This window comes from Phyllobates terribilis, unplaced genomic scaffold (genome assembly GCF_046119375.1).
Source record: "Phyllobates terribilis strain yellow unplaced genomic scaffold, ASM4611937v1 Scaffold_1__5_contigs__length_1240528914, whole genome shotgun sequence".
NCBI lineage: Eukaryota > Metazoa > Chordata > Amphibia > Anura > Dendrobatidae > Phyllobates > Phyllobates terribilis.
Genome location: NW_027362761.1, coordinates 69,531,783 through 69,548,366, shown reverse-complemented (window position 1 = coordinate 69,548,366; position 16,584 = coordinate 69,531,783).

The window sequence follows — 16,584 nt, the reverse complement described above, 5'->3', positions numbered from 1 at the left end:
TGTGGCCTACCTGAAGGTCTAGGCGAGTTGTCGGCTGCTCTTTTGTATAGTGTGTGTTTAGGTACTGCTTGCATATCTACCTGCTGATTCTGAACTATAAATGTGGCCGGTGTTAAGCGTCCTAGAGTACATGCACCTTTTATTCCTACTGGGAGCCATTTGTATGCTCCATTTCCACAAATCCAGAAGGTTCCTTCAGGCAGATCCCATATTGCAGAGTGTTGGAGCACCAACCTATGTACCAAATCTAAAAATTTAGATACATTCTGAAGTATACACCAAGGGGGTTTTTGACCTAATGGACTACAGTATCCTGCATCTGGATTTTCACAAGTCGGTGTACCTGGGTCATATGCACTTGACTCATTACATAATATATTACCTGGTATTTTTGAACATGTATCATTGTTTCCATCGGGGAATAATTGTGAATATTTCCAACCATTATTGTGTATGTATTTTTCTACTATATCAGGTTTAAAAGGTTGAGAAAAAGATACTGTGCTACTAAAACTGAGTTGTATATTTTCTGTAGGAATTAACCCTAAGTCTGTTAGTCCCGTCTTATTTCTAGGAACCCATACACCTCCTTTAAACGCTAAATATTGTAAGTTGTTTATTTTTCCGGTCATATTACCTTGCCACCAGGGAAATCCCACCCACCCCACAACTGGGATGGCAACAGTGGTGTTCCATAATCTAGAATTAACGGTTTGGTTATTTGCTAATTTGTCTGAGCAATTAGTCCATGTAAACACTTCCTCAGGGGTCATGGGTACGGCCAGGAAGGGTATGCTCGTGGCTGATATTGGAGAATGCGTACAAATCCAACAGTCTGCTATTTTCTGTCCGCCATCGAGCAGCCCGTTTACCAATATCTCATGATGTTTTATAAATTTATTATCTGTAGGTTTTGGGGAACTTAGTTTATCCCACAAGTCTCCCTGATCTATCGTTATAGCTAACACAAGTACAATCACCACTATTTCTTTTTGCAATGGCTTGCATGTACCCATGCTGATTTTCCTTCCAATTTTACTGCAGTTGGAGTTGTCAATAACACCTGATATGGACCCTCAAATCTGGGTTCTAGCGTTCTTCTGTTATGTCTTTTTACGTAAACTTCGTCTCCTGGTTGCAGCTTGTGCGTTCCCTCAATGGAATCAGGATCTGGAATGGAAGAGAACACTAAAGAGTGTATTTTAGACACATGCTTACATAAATTTTGTACATAAGCAGTTAAGCTTTCAGTTTCTAACATTAAAGTCTGTGGGAAATACAATCCTGTATTGGCAACTCTACCAAACAATATTTCATGGGGGGTGAGTTTGCTCTTTCCCTGGGGGGTGTTTCTGACTGAATACAATGCTATTGGGAGACACTCAGTCCATGGTTTCTGTGTTTCTGCCATGGCTTTCTGTATTTTTAACTTAAGTGTTCCATTCATTCTCTCAACCTTACCAGAACTCTGTGGGTGGTAAGGGGTGTGTAGTTCACTTTTTATACACAACATTTTCATTACATTCTGAAAGATCTCTCCAGTAAAATGTGTACCTCTATCCGACTCGATCACTTCTGGGATACCATAACGGGGTACCAGTTCATGTGCTATTTTTACTGCAGTGACTTTAGCCGTGGCTGTATGAACTGGATAAGCCTCTGGCCACCCCGAAAACATGTCCACACATACCAGTACATACTCATAGTGTCCATGCTTAGGCATCTGGATGTAATCGATCTGAAGTCTCTGGAACGGATATAGTGGTCTTACATGGTGCTTCTGGGGGGTCTTAACAGTCTGTCCTGGATTGTGGGCTAAACAGATTTCACAAGAACCACATTTTGCTCGAGCTACCTGGCCGAACCCTGGGGCTAGCCACTTCTGTCTGACCCTCTGTATCATACCGTTTGCAGACACATGTGTAGGTCCGTGGGCTTCACTGACCACAACAGGGTACCACGCTCGGGGGAGACAAAGCTCATCTCCTTTTCTCCATAGTCCTTCTTTTTCTTCTGCCCCCTGTTTCTGCCACTCTTCTTTTTCTTCTCTACTCACCTGCTGGTGGGCTTCTTTGAGCCGTGTAATTAAGTCAAATTCTGATACTGCACTAATAGTGTGGTCAGTTGTCAGAGGTTTTACTGCAGCTCGCTTAGCAGCCTTGTCGGCTCGGTCATTACCCCTAGCTATCTCGGTGTCGAGTCTTACATGTGCAGGTACTTTTATTACTGCTACTTGTTTGGTTGAGGCAGCTGATTCTAGGATTTGTCTAATCATTTGTCCATGTTTTACTGGTTGACCTGAAGCTGTCATGTAACCTCTAGCTCTCCATATACATCCAAAATCATGTACAATACCATATGCATATCAGTAAAAATATTAGCGGTTTTTTCTTTTGCTAACTGTAATGCTCCTATTAGAGCTAATAGTTCAGCTTCCTGGGCTGAACAGCTGGCCTGCATTGGCTCAGCTTCAATAACATCATGATCTGATACAATGGCATAACCTGTGTGAAAGTTACCAGTTTCATCTGCATACCTACTACCATCTATATACATATGTAGGTCTGGATTGTCAAGAGGGGTGTCCTGTACATTAGGTAGCCCTTGTGTTTCTTGTTCTATACACTGTAAGCAATCATGTATTATATTGTCTTGTTCGTGGTATTGTAAAAAATTTTCATCTTCGTCTTCCTGACCTCCTTCCACTCCCCCCTTTGTCTCTAGTGGTAACAGAGTGGCTAAATTTAGAGACAATATGCGGCGAAAAGTGAGGTTTGGTGGCATTAGTAAGGAGCATTGTAATCTAAGATGTCTAGCCATTGAAATGTGTTTTGGCAATACCTGATTCAGTATGCCATGTACATCATGTGTAGTTTGTACTATTAGGGCATGGTCTAGTACTATTTCTGAGGCTTTTTCTACCAAAAGAGAGACAGCTGCTACTACTCTGACACATGATGGTGCAGCTTTGGTAACATTATCTAATTGAGCAGAATAGTATGCGACAGGTCTTTGTTTATTTTCATGTATCTGTGTTAGTACTCCTGTAGCATGATTAGACATTTCCGCAGCCATTAATTGGAATGGTTTGGCGTAGTCTGGGATTCCCAAGGCCGGGGCTGACATGAGACCTTTCTTGAGGTCTTGAAAGGCTATGAGCGCTGATTCAGTTAACTGAAAAGGCTCGATTTTTAAACAATCATATAGAGGTTGCATAAGCTGACTAGCATGTATAACCCATTGTCTGCAGTGTGATACTATTCCCAAAAATGCTCTTAATGTTTTGTAGTTCTTGGGAGGAACAAGATCTCTAATGATTTTTAGTCTGTCGGCGGTGAGGTGCCGAATACCTTGTGAAATGCAGTGTCCTAGAAATACTACCGTAGTCATACAAAGTTGTACTTTTTTCTTGTTAACTTTACAGCCCATGTCTACTAGAAATATTAACAACCTTATTGTGTTGCTGTTTGCGGACTCTTGAGCAGGGGCACATAACAATAGGTCATCAACATATTGGAGAATTACAACCTCATCCGTAGGTTTGAAATTTTGAAGAACTGATCTCATAGCTTCTGAGTACAAGGTAGGTGAATGTATCATACCCTGTGGTAATCTTGTCCATGCTAATTGTCTATTCTTAAATGTAAATGCAAACAGTTTGTAACAGTCTGGGTGTAATGGTACTGAAAAAAATGCATTTGATAAGTCTATGACAGAAAATACTCGTGCTGTTGCTGGGATCTGTGATAGCAACGTGTGTGGATTTGGCACAACAGGAGTAATAGGTTCCAAAATTTTATTTATCTCTCTTAAATCATGTACCATCCGGTATCTAGCAGCTGACCCCTCAGTAGATTTCTTTTTTACGGGGTACAACGGTGTATTGGCTGGTGACTTTACTTCTATCAGTACTCCAGTTTTTAGATAATCTTTTATCTGTTCTCCTATGGCGTGTTCTTGTTGGGCACTAATAGGATACTGTCTCAATTGGGGTAGTGTCACACCTGGAACAGGAGTGACTTTTACTGGAGCTATTGGCATTAGTCCTACATCGGTGTCATGTTGTGCCCATAATTTTTCTGGTACCTCAGAAAGATCTAAAATAATTTGGGTAGGGGCAGGATCTTTCTCATCCTCTAAGGCTTGGACTTTTACATTGTTTTCTAGAGACTCTTGGTCATCAGGCACCAAAATTTGGACTCTACCATCCTTTGTCTCTTACCACTCCTGCTTTTCTAGCCTGAATGTCCTCCCATAGTTTCCTGTTAAACCTGTCATGCCTTGCTACCTGAAAAGTTTTGCAAACTTTCCCTAAATTCTTAGTTGCTTCTACACCACACCTTTCTTTCACGATTGTATAGACATCTTGTTCATCATTTGTGGTCTTAGTCTGTTTGTTGCCCATTTTTCCTGACTATTCTTACCTTAGGAGGCTTTTTGGGTTAGATAAAATATATTCTATATTCTACCTTTCCTCGTTACCTATTCTGTCCTAAGGAGCCAGTATCTGAAACGGTTTCTCTGGACCGTTTTGTCTGAAGTGTAGAGTAATTCTAACACACATATATATGGCAACAAGGGCAAGACCAACAATACATAAAATGAACCATACAGTCTCCATTATATATCGTGTCCCTGGAGTATTATCATTACTTCCATGGGCTCATTCTGTCAATCTCTTATCCGTCAAAAAGGAGGACAAAGGTTCGGGAGTTAAGCGTGAGCGAAGGTTTCCCCGAAAGGACACAACCTTATGACTCAGTTAGGCAATCTCCGTAATACTTATGTCATCTACCTTAGTGCGGCTTATGAGGCTATTCCCGACATCCACATCTCTTTCATACCATCCGTTCCATAACCTTCTCTGACCTCTCCTTCGGCAGATCCTACAGTATATACATGAATGACCCGAGCTATAGGTATCCTTCTCTACTAGTTCCTCAATCCCAACACAAGATATGCATGAAATTTACGGACTATCGCAGAGCAGATGTAAGAGAACTAACAGTGTCTCTTACCTGGCCAGGTTTGTCATCTGCTGTTCCGATGTCCCAATCTCAGCGGTTACTCGTGCCGGTCGATGAACTTGAAGGAATACGCAGACCTCGGGTCCCTGTTTCGGGCGCCAGGAATTGTTAGGATCATTCAGCCATGGAGGGTCCTTGTTGGAGTCGGGGTATCCCCGTAACAAGAAATACACAGACACGTAGTGTATAATCAAGTACTGGGAAGCCCCTGAGCGCGTCTGCCTCTATAGGTGCAGTCCCTTTATTTATATTAATAATCATAGTTTGTTGTCATACATGCGCAGTAAAATGCCTTTGTTTCACAGGCAGCGAAATGATGATTCATAACAGTGGAATGTTGATAAGAAAGTTTCATAAACAGAAAAGTGATAATTAGTAGAAGGTTGCTGAGACAGCTAAAACAAGTTACAATCTAGTTTCTGGGCGTCAGTCCAAATGTCCAGATAAGGGAAGAATAACTTCATCTGTGTCTTACATCGTAGTCTTGCGTGAAGTACAACTCCCATCATCCTCTCAACACTGTCCTGCATAATTTTTGGGTGTATACACCAGCAGGAGACGGACACCACCAGACGCAGTAGACTCCATCTGAGTGTCAGCCTCCAGAAGGCGTATATGCCGGAAAAGATGCACAACCGAGCACATGGTGACTGTTGGCACCATCCATTATAGTCTACCCGTGCCATACACCCAAATCCCGTTTTACTTGTGTGTGTGGGGAAGGGTATTCTGGACGTAAGCCCCGACAGGACCAACGAATGTGTGAACAGAGCCTTAGTGCCCCTGTACTTCTTCCATGCTGACAAGATACTGCTACCTGTGTTAGCAGCCTGTGCGAACGCTCTGGAGCAGAATCACGACCATGCCGCCAGCCCACACTGATAATCTGCAAGGGCGGTGCTTACTGCAGAAAAAAAGGTCAAACATTATCCTCTTTAATCCCTTTACCCCCAAGGCTGTTTGCATGTTAAAGGAGTTGTCCAGTACTTTTGACAAATGCCCCAATGTATTCCCCCAGGGCCCATAAGTGTTTTTGTAATTACCTTGCTGTGTCTTTATGGCCTGTGAGCGGCGCTATCGCTGGCCGCTCACAGGCATCACATGACCCCCAGCTCTGACATCCGCTGATGTCACGTCAAGTTCCAGCTGCAGCCGGGGGTGACTCAGTGCTGAGTGATGGGCTGTGTTACCCCGCGCGTCACAGCCAGTATCCACCACGCGCTCTCCCTCTCCTCATTCACTGGGAAAGCGCACGGTGGATGCTGGGTGTGACGCGCGGGTAACCCCGTCCACAACCCAGCGGCCACCGCGGGGACCGTGTCACTGATGTCACGCCTCACTTGTGACATCAGCAGGGGGTCATGTGATGCCTTTGAGCGGCCAGCGATAGCGCCGCTCACAGGTCATAAAGACACAGCAAGGTAATTACAAAAACACTTATGGGCCCAAGGTAAATACATTGGGGGACACTGGGGCATTTATCAAAAGTACTGGACAACTTCTTTAATGACCGGGCCAATTTTTTCAATTCTGACCAGTGTCACTTTATGAAGTAATTACTCTGGAACGCTTCAACGGATCCCCATGATTCTGAGATTGTTTTTTCGTGACATATTGTACTTCATTATAGTGGTAAAATTTATTTGATATGACTGGCATTTATTTGTGAAAAAATAGGAAATTTGACGAAAATTTAGAAAATGTCACAATTTTCAAACTTTGAATTTTCATGCCCTTAAATCAGAGAGATATGTCACACGAAATAGTTACTAAATAACATTTCCCACATGTCTACTTTACATCAGCACAATTTTGGAACCAACATTATTTTTTGTTAGGAAGTTCTAAGGCTATATTCACACATCATGGTTTTTTCAGCGCTTTTTGGTGCATTTTTTATGCAAATTTTCAGCTGCGTTTTGCAGAACCAGCAATGTCTATGAGATTCCAGAAATCTCATGCACACATCATGGTTTTCTTCTGTTCAGGATTTTGTACTTTGCATGGTTTTTTGAAAGATAGAGCGTGTCACGTTCAGCGTTTTTTCACCCATTGGAAGTAAGGCTATGTTCACACATCATGTTTTTTTCAGCGTTCATTTTCTGCAGCAATCCTGATCTCTTGCCAGGAGGTTGTTCAGGATTTTTGTTGCTGTTTTCTTGCTTTTTTGATTTTTTTTGTGGTGCGTTTTTTCAACGTTTTTTTCACTGTCCTTTTGTCTCTGGTATGCATGTATAAAGTTCAGTGAAAAAAAAAAAACTTTTTCTGGTTTATGCACAAAAACGCTGAAAAAACGGTGAGAACTTGTGTTTTTGGTGATTTTTTTCTGCTTTTTTTTTCACCACCCAATGGGTGAAAAAACGCTGAAAGTAGTGACATGATTTATCTTTCAAAAAACCATGCAAAGCACAAAATCCTGAAAAAAAACAAAAACATGATGTGTGCATGAGATTTCTGGAATGATGTGTGAAAATATGGGTGGTGAAAAATGTACATGCATAACAGAGACAAAAGGACAGTGAAAAAAACGCACCACAAAAAAGCAAGAAAACAGCAACAAAAATCCTGAACAACCTCCTGGCAAGAGATCAGGTTTTGCTGCAGAAAATGAATGCCGAAAAAACAATGATGTGTGAACATAACCTAAGGGTTAAAAGTTGACCAGCGATTTCTAATTTTTCCAACAAAATTTACAAAACCATTTCTTTAGGGACCACATCACACTTGAAGTGACTTTGAATGACTTTTATGACGGAAACTACCCAAAAGTGACATCATTCTAAAAACGGCACCCCTCAAGGTGCTCAAAACCACATTCAAGAAGTTTATTAACCTTACAGGTGCTTCACAGGAATTTTTGGAATGTGGAAGAAAATAATGAACATTTAACTTTTTCACAAAAATGTTAATTTACACCCAATTTTTTTTTATTTTCGCAAGGGTAACAGGAAAAAATGGAGCCCAAAATTAGTTGTGCAATTTCTACTGAGCACGCCAATACCCCATATGTTGGGGGAAAGCCACTGTTTGGGCGCACGGCAGGGCTCGGAATGGAAGGAGCGCCATTTGACTTTTTGAATGTAAAATTTGCTTGAATAATTAGCGGACGCCATGTTGCGTTTGGGGAACCTATGGTGTGCCTAAACAGTGGAAACCCTCAGGGAACTTATCTAAATGTGTGGTAAGCACTTTGAACCCCCAAGTTTTCACAAAAGTTTATAACGTAGAGCTGTGAAAATAAAAAAAATCACTTTTTTTTCAACAAAATGATCTTTTAGCCCCATTTTTTTATTTTCACAAGGGTAACAGGAGAAATTGGACCCCAAAAGCTGTTGTGCAATTTCTCCTGGGTATGCTGATACGTCATATGTGGGAGAAAACTACTGTTTGAGCGCACGGCAGGGCTCGGAAGGGAAGGAGTGAGGCTTTGGAATGCAGACTTTGATAGAATGGTCTGCGGGTGTCATGTTGCGTTTGCAGAGCCTCTGATGTGCCTAAACTGTGGAAATTCCCAATAAGTGCCTCCTTTTTGGAAACTACACCAAAATGAATTTATCTAGATGTGTGGTGAGCTCCTTGAATGCCTAAGTTTTCACAAAAGTTTATACCATAGAGCCGTGAAAATAAAAAATCACTTTTTTTCAACAAAATGATCTTTTAGCCCCATTTTTTTATTTTTACAAGGGTAACATGAGAAATTGGACCCCAAAATTTGTTGTGCAATTTCTCCTGAGCACACAGATACCCCATATGTGGTCAAAAACTACTTTTGAGGCACAGTGCAAAGCTCAGAAGGGAAGAAGCTCCATATTGGAGTTCATATTTTGCTGGGCTGGTTTGACGGTGCCATGTCACATTGGCAGAGCCCCTAAGGTGCCAGAACAGCAAAACCGCCCCATAAGAGACCCCATTTTACAAACTACACCTCTCAATGAATTTATCTAGGAGTGCAGTGAGCATGTTGACACCACATGTGCCTCACAGAATTTTACACATCAACAGAGCAGCTCTTCTACTTCCGGCCTGCTCTGGTGATGGGGCGCGACTGCTGTCGTCATGCTGCTTGACAGCCGACTCCCCGCAGTGGAGAGCCAATCAATCAGCATGACATCAGCAGTTATGCTCTGTCAACAGAGCAGAGTGGAAGAGAAGCCCACCAATCGCTCCCGCTTGAGCGTACACAGAGCCGTTCTCAATGCACAATCAAGAAAAAGCTCTAAGCTATCAGTGGTGGTCTCAGAACCCAGACCCTCACTGATTTACTGATATATATATCCGATCCGATGTATCCATTCACTATAATGAGGCAGCAGAGTTCGGGCTCTTTCTCAACTGCGCTGAGCTTAGTGAGTGACAGGATGTAACGGGGCCGGGTGGTGGAACCTCTGTGCCTTGGAACAAGGAGGGACCCCGAGGGCAGGTGTTATTCTGGGGACGACCTTGTAATAGAGCAGGTGGCTCCCACGGGTCAGATAGCTGGGACTGACCGGAGTAGCGGGTGGACACAACAGGTAGGTAGCAGTCTCTGGGTGAGCAGGCGGGTGGTCACGGGAAGTGACGGAAGAGCAGGTAAGAGTCTCTTGGCTGGCAGGCAGGTGGTCACGGCAAGTGACGGCTGAGCGGGTAAGAGTCTCTTGGCAGGCAGGCAGGCAGGTGGTCACGGCAAGTGACGGCAGAACGGGTAAGAGTCTCTTGGCAGGCAGGCAGGTGGTCACGGCAAGTGACGGCTGAGCAGGTAAGAGTCTCTTGACTGGCAGGCAGGTGGTCACGGCAAGTGACGGCTGAGCGGGTAAGAGTCTCTTGGCAGGCAGGCAGGTGGTCACGGCAAGTGACGGCTGAGCGGGTAAGAGTCTCTTGGCAGGCAGGCAGGCGGTCACGGGAAGTGACGGCAGAGCAGGTAAGAGTCTCTTGGCTGGCAGGCAGGTGGTCACGGCAAGTGACGGCGGAGCCTCCAGGTAGGCTAGCAGGCGGGTAGCAGGTGAGCGCTCCCAGGTGAGCGGGCTAGCAGGTACGACAGGTAGCAGGCAGGTAACTGGCAGGTGCTTCCTGGTCCGCAGGTGGACTTGCCCATAGACAGACTGGCGGATGCAGGAGACAGACTGTCGGGCTGAAGAGAAAACAAGCAGGCAGACAGGACTGGAAGTCAGGCTGGCAACGGGACCTGAGGGCTGAAGCAGAGGTGAGTATGCTTTGCAACAATTTTGCTCGGGCACCTCCATTTTGGAGGAGGTGCCTTAAATATGGGAGGTCCTCCGGCAATTGGCCGGGGACTCCTTAGGACGGCGCGCGCGGTCCCTTTAAGAGAGGGGGAGCGCCCTAAGTACAGTGCCCGGGAAGGAGCGCGCGCCGGCAGCAGCGAGGGAAGGAGCACTGGAGGACGCCGCGCTCGGAGCAGGAAGGTGAGAGGGACGGCGTCTCTGCCTAGCAGGGGGCAGAAATGCCGATGCTACAGTACCCCCCCCTTTAGGCGCCCCCTTTTTTAGGCCAGAGAGAAATTTCTCAAGGAGAAGTGGGGCGTTGATGTTCTCCCTGGGTTCCCAAGTTCTTTCCTCCCCTTCCAATCCACCAGAAAAAAGGTTCTCCCTCTTACCCTCTTGGTGGCCAGAATACTCTTTACCTCAAAGACGTCCTCAGCAGAAACCGGAGCAGGGGGAGTACCTGGATTGTTGGAAAAAATGTTAAGGACAACGGGTTTGAGGAGGGATACGTGGAAGGAGTTGGGAATGCGTAGGGTGGCCGGGAGTTTTAATTTGTAGGCTGCTGGGTTAATTTGCCTGAGGACTTCGAAGGGTCCGATGAATCGAGGGCCCAACTTGTAGGAGGGTACTTTGAGCCGCCCATGTTTGGAGGAGAGCCAAACCTTGTCTCCTGGACGGAATTGAGGCGGATCCAGACGTCTCTTATCAGCATATCTCTTCATCCGCTCTGAGGACTGAAGAAGAGCGAACCAAGTACTCTCCCAAATGGTAGAAAATTCGCTGACAAGAGACTCCGCGGCTGGGTCATCCACAGAAGCGGAGACGGGAACCGGAATCCGGGGATGTTGGACACAGACTATAAAGAACGGGGATTTGGAAGAGGATTCTCTCTCATGGTTATTGTAAGAGAACTCGGCCCATGGTAGGAGATCCATCCAATCGGAATGGTGGGCATTAACGAAGTGCCGGAGGTAGCTAGTAAGAATCTGATTGATCCGCTCCACTTGACCATTGGACTGTGGGTGGTAAGCGGAGGAAAAATCCAGGGTGACATCTAGCAGCTTACATGTGGCTCTCCAGAAGCGTGAGGTGAACTGAACCCCACGATCCGACATGATGTGGAAGGGTAGGCCATGGAGACGGAAGATGTGGCGGATAAAGTCTTTAGCCAGCTCGGGTGCAGATGGGAGACCAGGCAGGGGAATAAAGTGGGCCATCTTAGAAAAGCGGTCAGCGACCACCCAAATGACCGTACACCCGGCAGAAACAGGAAGATCGGTGATAAAGTCCATTGCTATGTGCTGCCATGGAGCAGCAGGTACGGGAAGGGGCAGGAGATGGCCGGCTGGTAGATGTCTGGGAACTTTGTTGCGGGCACAAGATGAACAGGCCGTGTCGAAGTCTACAACATCCTTACACAGGGTAGGCCACCAGTAATGCCGGGTAATGAGCAGGAAGGTCTTATTTTGGCCAGCATAGCCAGCTAGTTTAGAAGAATGACCCCAGTGAAGAACCTTCTCACGATCAGGAACTACTACAAACGTTTTTCCGGGTGGAAGATGAGTCAGATCCAAGGGGGCCACATTCATCACCTTGGAGGGGTCGATGATGTGCATAGGCTCCTCCTCTTGATCGGAGGACAGGAAGGATCGGGACAAGGCATCAGCTTTGACATTCTTGTCCGCCGGGCGGAAATGTAGGATGAAGTCGAAGTGGGCAAAAAACAAGGACCATCGGGCCTGACGCGGATTAAGTCTCTGGGCATTTTGGAGATATGCCAGATTTTTGTGATCCGTGTAGATGATCACCGGGCATAGAGCCCCTTCAAGAAGATAGCGCCACTCCTCCAGTGCCAATTTGACGGCTAGCAATTCGCGGTCTCCTATGGAGTAGTTGCGCTCAGAAGAGGAGAAGATTTTGGAGAAGAAGCCACAGGTTACCATTCTCCCGGAAGATTTTTGGGTGAGTACCACTCCGGAGGAGGAGGCATCAACCTCCAGGTAGAATTGTTTATTGCAGTCCGGACGGTGCAGGACTGGGGCAGAGGCGAAGGCTTGCTTTAAGGAAAGAAAGGCTTACTTGGCTTCGGGCGGCCATACCTTGGGATTTGCCCCCTTACGGGTGAGCGAAGATATGGGAGCAGTCCGGGACGAGAAGTGTGGGATGAAGAGACGATAGTAATTGGCGAAGCCCAGAAATCGCTGTATCGCCTTCAACCCCTCTGGACGGGGCCACTTTAGGACAGCAGAGAGCTTCTCGGGATCCATTCGCAGGCCTGTCTGGGAGATAACATAGCCCAAGAATGGTAGGGAGGTCTGTTCGAAGAGGCACTTCTCGTATTTGGCATAAAGGTGGATCTGATTGAGCCTAAGCAGGACCTGACGAACATCCCTCTGGTGTGTGGGCAAATCCGGAGAGAAGACCAAGATATCGTCCAGGTATACCACCACGCAGGAGTAAAGGAGGTCACGGAAGATGTCGTTAACCAGTTCTTGGAAGACGGCGGGAGCATTGCAGAGACCGAAAGGCATCACACGGTACTCATAGTGACCGTCCCGGGTATTGAATGCTGTCTTCCACTCGTCTCCTTGACGGATACGGACCAGGTTATATGCACCACGTAGATCTAGTTTGGAGAAGATTCTGGCGCCTTTGAGGCGATCAAACAACTCAGAGATGAGCGGCAGGGGGGATTTGTTTTTTACCGTAATCTGATTAAGTCCTCTATAATCAATACAGGGACGAAGCGAGCCATCTTTCTTTTTGACAAAGAAGAATCCGGCCCCAGCCGGGGAGGTAGATTTTTGGATAAACCCCTTAGCCAGATTCTCTTCAATGTACTCAGACATGGCCCGGGTTTCGGCCGCTGACAACGGGTAAATACGCCCACGGGGTGGAGTGGCGCCAGGTACCAGGTCGATCGGGCATTCATATGGCCTGTGGGGTGGCAACGTGTCTGCTTCCTATTTACCGATGACGTCCGCATAGGGCCAGTAAGGAGCCGGAAGACTGGGTAGATTAGCTGGAGTAGGCGGAGGGCGAGCTGGGCGGACCGGAACCAGACAGGTCTTATGGCAGTCTGGACCCCACCGGAGTACTTCACCGGATCGCCAGTTCAATACGGGTTCATGTGTCTGGAGCCAGGGTAGACCTAGCAACAGGGATTGAGAGAGTCCGGACAGCACATGGAAAGAGATTTTCTCAGAGTGCAGCATTCCCACCTGCAAGGTTAAGGGTTCAGTGACGAGCAGGATGGTCACCGGAAGGAGTCTTCCATCCACGGAGGCAACAGACAATGGTTCAGCCAGGGGCTTGGTGGGAATACGGTATTTCTCTACCAGAGACTGGGAGATGAGGTTTCCAGCAGCTCCAGAGTCCAGGTGGGCAATTTCAAAGTGCCGATTCTCTCCCCAGGAGATAGAGACAGACAAGGTTAGAGATGGAGAGGGTTTACTTTTGTCTAGGAGGACCTCTCCGAGCGGTCCTAGACACTGGAGTTTCCCGGCTTCTCCGGGCTGGAACGGATCAGGTGCTCCTTACTGCCACAGTAGAAACAGCTCCCCTTGGCTCGGCTCGGCGTGACTCTTGGCGAGTCTTGACCATCTTGGTCTGGTCGATCTGCATGGGCTCGGGTGAGTGCGCCCGGGGAGTGACAGATGAGGAGACAGGTCTCTGGAAAGTAGGAGCAAGGTGGGGAAACCTCCTCTCACGGGTGGTCTCTTTCGTACGTTCCTGGAACCGGATATCAATCCGGGTAGCTAGAGTCACCAAGTCATCCAGGGTGGTTGGAACGTCCCGACCGGCAAGTTCGTCTTTAATCCGACCGGAAAGGCCCTCCCAGAAGACGGACACCAGGGCCTCGTTATCCCAGGCAAGCTCAGAAGCGAGGGTAAGGAACCGTATGGCATATTGGCCCACGGTGAGACTCCCTTGGCGGAGACGTAGCAGAGAGGAGGCTGATGATTTCGTCCCGGTTCATCAAAGACTTTCCGGAAAGCAGTGAGGAAAGCCGGCAAGTTGGATACCAGGGGATCCCCTCTCTCCCACAGGGGATTTAGCCAGGCCAGTGCTTCCCCAGTGAGATGGGACATGATGAAGGCCACTTTGGCCTGGTCGGAGGTAAAATGATGTGCCAAGAGTTCAAAGTGCAGGGTGCACTGGTTAATGAAGCCTCGAGACAAGGCGGGATCTCCACCAAAACGGGGCGGTGCAGAAAGCCGGGGACCAGAACCGGGTACCATGGTATTGATGGGCAGTGGCGCTGCCGAGGCGTGGGTCGTGCGACTGGAGGCAGGTCCCGAAGGAGCAGTCAGTGTGTCCAGGCGGGAGTTGACATTACGCAGGTGATTCAGGATGGATTCCTGTTGGGATCTCTGACGGGAGACTTCATGGAATAAGTCAGAGAGCGAGGGAGCTTGGGTGCCACCGGGTTCCATGGCCCGAGCAAACTGTAACGGGACCGGGTGGTGGAACCTCTGTGCCTTGGAACTAGGAGGGACCCCGAGGGCAGGTGTTATTCCGGGGACGACCTTGTAATAGAACAGGTGGCTCCCACGGGTCAGATAGCTGGGACTGACCGGAGTAGCGGGTGGACACAACAGGTAGGTAGCAGTCTCTGGGTGAGCAGGCGGGTGGTCACGGGAAGTTACGGAAGAGCAGGTAAGAGTCTCTTGACTGGCAGGCAGGTGGTCACGGCAAGTGACGGCAGAGCAGGTAAGAGTCTCTTGGCTGGCAGGCAGGTGGTCACGGCAAGTGACGGCGGAGCCTCCAGGTAGGCTAGCAGGCGGGTAGCAGGTGAGCGCTCCCAGGTGAGCGGGCTAGCAGGTACGGCAGGTAGCAGGCAGGTAACTGGCAGGTGCATCCTGGTCCGCAGGTGGACTTGCCCATAGACAGACTGGCGGATGCAGGAGACAGACTGTCGGGCTGAAGAGAAAACAAGCAGGCAGACAGGACTGGAAGTCAGGCTGGCAACGGGACCTGAGTGCTGAAGCAGAGGTGAGTATGCTTTGCAACAACTTTGCTCGGGCACCTCCATTTTGGAGGAGGTGCCTTAAATATGGGAGGTCCTCCGGCAATTGGCCGGGGACTCCTTAGGACGGTGCGCACGGTCCCTTTAAGAGAGGGGGAGCGCGCGCGCCCTATGCACAGTGCCCGAGAAGGAGCACGCGCCGGCAGCAGCGAGGGAAGGAGCGCTGGAGGACGCCGCGTCCGGAGCAGGAAGGTGAGAGGGACGGCGTCTCTGCCTAGCAGGGGGCAGAGACGCCGATGCTACACAGGACACCACTCGCTGAGGCAGCTTGGCGTGAACGGTCAGATGGGTTACAGCGGGGCACATCTTCAGACAGGTGATTATAAGGATTTTTTTATTTTATTCTTATTTTTACACCTGGACACAGCGGGAGCAGAATACTACTCTCAACATTTTCCCTTGTTTGCGCTGATTGTGCCGGCAGGGGACAATGATGAGGGCAGCATTCAGCACACGGAGCTTGGGAATAGCACTAACTGTACCGCCGATTCCCAGGCGCCGATACTTGTGCTCCTGATGCGGCACACGGTTGCCACACAGGTGCACATGGACACGGATATCTCTGGTACTGTTTTTTCCGGTACTGGAAATATCAGGACGTGTGAAACTAGCCATACTCTGGACTCCGTCTGGCCTCTGTTTAGCGGTGTCCTTTTTTCATAGGTTCACAAAACTGTGGCCGATGGCACTTTTATGCACGCCTAGTAAAAAGATGGACACTGTGGGATCTCAGGCCAGACGGCGTCCACAGTGCCTCCATCTGCCTCATTACAGGGAATCTTCTGCTGGGGGTTCCGTCTGAATCACATATTTCAGATACGGAAACCCCGGTGTAGGCGCTCAGTGCACAGCGCAGGATAAATGTGAGCCGAGCCATACTGCAATCATTGGGAGGCAGAATGAACAAATCAGCAGCAGATGAATAATAGGTTTTATTTATTTTTTACGCCATTCCTCATGCAGTATAAGTGATTAGACGACTTTATTCTTCAGGTCGGTGCGATTACAGCAATACCAGATTTATATCGGGTTTTTATGTTTGGCTGCTGTCACACTAAAAAACTTTTTATTTTTTTTTTGCAAAGACTAGTTTTTGTATCGCCTTATTTTGAGAGCTATAATTTTTCCATATATCGGCCGACAGAGTCATGTAAGGGCTTGTTTTTTGGGGGACAAGTTGACGTTTTTATTCGTACCATTTTCGGGTACCAAAAATTCAGATTTTTGAGAGGCAGCATAAACAAAAAACAACACTTCAGGAATTTTTTTTTGGTTTTCTTTTATGCCGTTCCGCGTGTAGTAAAATTGATAAGGCAGCTTTATTCTTCAG